We start from the raw sequence: 5,000 nt of genomic DNA, 5'->3' as shown, positions 1-5,000 counted from the left end.
GCTCATATCCCCTACTACGGCTGTAGCATAGGGGGACCGCCAGAAGCGCTGGACCCTTCAGCGCTTCGCTCATATCCCCTACTACGGCTGTAGCATAGGGGAACCGCCAGAAGCGCTGGACCCTTCAGCGCTTCGCTCCTATCCCCTACTACGGCTGTAGCATAGGGGAACCGCCAGAAGCGCTGGACCCTTCAGCGCTTCGCTCCTATCCCCTACTACGGCTGTAGCATAGGGGAACCGCCAGAAGCGCTGGACCCTTCAGCGCTTCGCTCCTATCCCCTACTACGGCTGTAGCATAGGGGGACCGCCAGAAGCGCTGGACCCTTCAGCGCTTCGCTCATATCCCCTACTACGGCTGTAGCATAGGGGGACCGCCAGAAGCGCTGGACCCTTCAGCGCTTCGCTCATATCCCCTACTACGGCTGTAGCATAGGGGGACCGCCAGAAGCGCTGGACCCTTCAGCGCTTCGCTCCTATCCCCTACTACGGCTGTAGCATAGGGGAACCGCCAGAAGCGCTGGACCCTTCAGCGCTTCGCTCCTATCCCCTACTACGGCTGTAGCATAGGGGGACCGCCAGAAGCGCTGGACCCTTCAGCGCTTCGCTCATATCCCCTACTACGGCTGTAGCATAGGGGGACCGCCAGAAGCGCTGGACCCTTCAGCGCTTCGCTCATATCCCCTACTACGGCTGTAGCATAGGGGGACCGCCAGAAGCGCTGGACCCTTCAGCGCTTCGCTCATATCCCCTACTACGGCTGTAGCATAGGGGGACCGCCAGAAGCGCTGGACCCTTCAGCGCTTCGCTCATATCCCCTACTACGGCTGTAGCATAGGGGGACCGCCAGAAGCGCTGGACCCTTCAGCGCTTCGCTCCTATCCCCTACTACGGCTGTAGCATAGGGGGACCGCCAGAAGCGCTGGACCCTTCAGCGCTTCGCTCATATCCCCTACTACGGCTGTAGCATAGGGGGACCGCCAGAAGCGCTGGACCCTTCAGCGCTTCGCTCATATCCCCTACTACGGCTGTAGCATAGGGGGACCGCCAGAAGCGCTGGACCCTTCAGCGCTTCGCTCATATCCCCTACTACGGCTGTAGCATAGGGGGACCGCCAGAAGCGCTGGACCCTTCAGCGCTTCGCTCATATCCCCTACTACGGCTGTAGCATAGGGGAACCGCCAGAAGCGCTGGACCCTTCAGCGCTTCGTCCCTACTACGGCTGTAACATAGGGGAACCGCCAGAAGCGCTGGACCCTTCAGCGCTTCGCTCATATCCCCTACTACGGCTGTAGCATAGGGGGACCGCCAGAAGCGCTGGACCCTTCAGCGCTTCGCTCATATCCCCTACTACGGCTGTAGCATAGGGGAACCGCCAGAAGCGCTGGACCCTTCAGCGCTTCGTCCCTACTACGGCTGTAACATAGGGGAACCGCCAGAAGCGCTGGACCCTTCAGCGCTTCGCTCATATCCCCTACTACGGCTGTAGCATAGGGGAACCGCCAGAAGCGCTGGACCCTTCAGCGCTTCGTCCCTACTACGGCTGTAACATAGGGGAACCGCCAGAAGCGCTGGACCCTTCAGCGCTTCGCTCATATCCCCTACTACGGCTGTAGCATAGGGGAACCGCCAGAAGCGCTGGACCCTTCAGCGCTTCGCTCCTATCCCCTAGTATACACTGGGTAGTCTGTTCCTATCATTGTGTGCAAGGTGGCTTGGTTACCCCCTACCAAAATGGGTCACAGCCGTAATAGGCGAAGTACAGAAGCGCTGGAACCTTCAGCGCTTCGCCCCTATCACGGCTTTAAAACCCGAGCGAAAAACTCTATGTCCTTAAACGAAATACCCGTTTTGCGCGGTCCATATCTCCGCGAAAACACAACGCACAGCCGGGACACTCATATCTAATTGTAGTCCAAGTCCCCCTCTACAAACACATCCGAGTGGATCCTGGATGCGACCTCCACAGCCGAGGCACGAGTCGGTCAAAGTAGGTCGCAGGGACCATATTACGCGCGCCATATCTACCCGGAAATAGAACGCACAGCGGGGATACTCATGCCCAGTTGTCGAGCTGGAAGTCCTCTAACCACCCATATAAGATGAATAATAAACGGATACACACAGCCGATGCAGCGCGTGTTTGAAAACCGCCGATCGATCTTCATACTCTGACAAAATCACAGCGAAAAATCCTTAAACCAAATACCCGTTTTGCGCGGTCCATATCTCCGCGAAAACACAACGCACAGCCGGGAACCTCATATCTAATTGTAGTCCAAGTCCACTTCTACAAACCTATCCGAGTGGATCCTGGATGCGAGGTCCACAGCCGAGGCACCACGCGGTCAAAGTAGGTCGCAGGGGCCCTATTACGCGCGCCATATCTACCCGGAAATGGAACGCACAGCGGGGATTCTTATTTTGAATACACGGTCCCGACGTCCTCTAACTACCCATATAAGCAGAATAATAAACGGGTACCCACAGCCGAGGCAGCACGTATTTGAAAACCGCCGACCGATCTTCATACTCTGACAAAATCACAGCGATAGCGCCAATACTCTGTTTCCTTAAACCAAATCGCCGTCTTGCGCGGTCCATATCCCCGCGAATACACAACGCACAGCCGGGACACCTATGCCGACGTGTAGCCACCGTCAACCTCTAAAGACATGTGGAGGGTGATCCACAATCGGACACTCACAGCCGAGGCACGACGCGGTCAAAGTAGGTCGCAGGGACCATATTACGCGCGCCATATCTACCCGGAAATAGAACGCACAGCGGGGATACTCATGCCCAGTTGTCAAGCTGGAAGTCCTCTAACCACCCATCTAGACACTCCTATAAACGGATACACACAGCCGATACAGCGCGTATTTGAAAACCGCCGACCGATCTTCATACTCTGACAAAATCAAAGCGAAAGACTTAAACGAAATACCCGTTTTGCGAGGTCCATATCCCCGCGAATACACAACGCACAGCCGGGACACTTATACCCGATCGTAGACCACATCCACCTCTACAAACCTATCCGAGTGGATCATGGATGCGACCTCCACAGCCGAGGCACGGTGTAGTCAAAGTAGGTCGCAGGGACCACATTACGCGCGCCATATCTACCCGGAAATAGAACGCACAGCGGGGATTCTTATACTGAATACACGGCCCCGACGTCCTCTAACCAACTATGTAAACTGAATAATAAACGGATAACCACAGCCGAGGCAGCGCGTGTTTGAAAACAGCCGACCGATCTTCATACTCTGACAAAATCACAGCGAAAGACTTAAACGAAATCGTCGTTTTGCGAGGTGCATATCTCCGCGAATACACAACGCACAGCCGGGACACTTATACCCAGTTGTAGTCCACGTCCCCCTCTACAAAACTATCGGAGTGGATCCTGGATGCGAGGTCCACAGCCGAGGCACGGTGTAGTCAAATTAGGTCGCAGGGACCATATTACGCGCGCCATATCTACCCGGAAATAGAACGCACAGCGGGGATTCTTATACTGAATACACGGCCCCGACGTCCTCTAACCAACTATGTAAGCTGAATAATAAACGGATAACCACAGCCGAGGCAGCGCGTGTTTGAAAACAGCCGACCGATCTTCATACTCTGACAAAATCACAGCGAAAGACTTAAACGAAATCGTCGTTTTGCGAGGTGCATATCTCCGCGAATACACAACGCACAGCCGGGACACTTATACCCAGTTGTAGTCCACGTCCCCCTCTACAAAACTATCGGAGTGGATCCTGGATGCGAGGTCCACAGCCGAGGCACGGTGTAGTCAAAGTAGGTCGCAGGGACCATATTACGCGCGCCATATCTACCCGGAAATAGAACGCACAGCGGGGATTCTTATACTGAATACACGGCCCCGACGTCCTCTAACCAACTATGTAAGCTGAATAATAAACGGATAACCACAGCCGAGGCAGCGCGTGTTTGAAAACAGCCGACCGATCTTCATACTCTGACAAAATCAAAGCGAAAGACTTAAACGAAATACCCGTTTTGCGAGGTCCATATCCCCGCGAATACACAACGCACAGCCGGGACACTTATATCTAACTGTAGTCCAAGTCCCCCTCTACAAATCTATCCGAGTGGATCATGGATGCGAGGTCCACAGCCGAGGCACGATGTAGTCAAAGTAGGTCGCAGGGGCCATATTGCGCGGTCCATATTTACCCGGAAATGGAACGCACAGCGGGGATTCTTATACCGAATCCACGGTCCCGACGTCCTCTAACTACCCATATAAGCAGAATAATAAACGGGTATCCACAGCCGAGGCAGCACGTATTTGAAAACCGCCGACCGATCTTCATACTCTGACAAAAAGCGCCGGGCGATCTTCATACTCTGACAAAATCACAGCCGTTTTTATATCGTTTTGCGAGATGGATATCTCCGCGAATACACAACGCACAGCCGGGATACTCATACCTAATTGTATAATACGTCTACCTCTACAAACCTATCCGAGTGGATCCTGGATGCGAGATCCAGAACCAGGATCCATATCGCGCGGGTAAACGGCGGGAGTAACGAGGACTCTCTTAAGGTAGGGGACGTTACTGGGCTGCGCTGCGAAAGACGAGCGCCAAAACTCTGTTTCCTTAAACGGAAGCGCCGTTTTGCGAGGTGGATATCTCCGCGAAAACACCACGCACAGCCGGGACACTTATACCCAATCGTAGACCACGTCCACCTCTACAAACCTATCCGAGTGGATCCTGGATCCGAGACCCACAGCCGAGGCACCACGCGGTCAAAGTAGGTCGCAGTTGCCGTTTTGCGCGCTCCATCTCTCCGCCAAAACACCACGCACAGCCGGGACACTTATACCCTATTGTAGACCCCGACCTCCTCTAACCACCCATACATGCAGAACAATAAACGGATACCCACAGCCGATGCAGCAAGTAGTTCAAAAGCGCCGGCCGATCTTCGTACTCTGACAAAATCACAGCGAAAGA

The sequence above is a fragment of the Anarhichas minor genome, unplaced genomic scaffold, assembly GCF_050575085.1.
Source record: "Anarhichas minor isolate MPS153535 unplaced genomic scaffold, ASM5057508v1 ptg000144l, whole genome shotgun sequence".
Classification (NCBI taxonomy): Eukaryota; Metazoa; Chordata; class Actinopteri; order Perciformes; family Anarhichadidae; genus Anarhichas; species Anarhichas minor.
The sequence above is the reverse complement of the archived record's forward strand: the minus strand, read 5'-3'. Positions refer to the sequence as shown.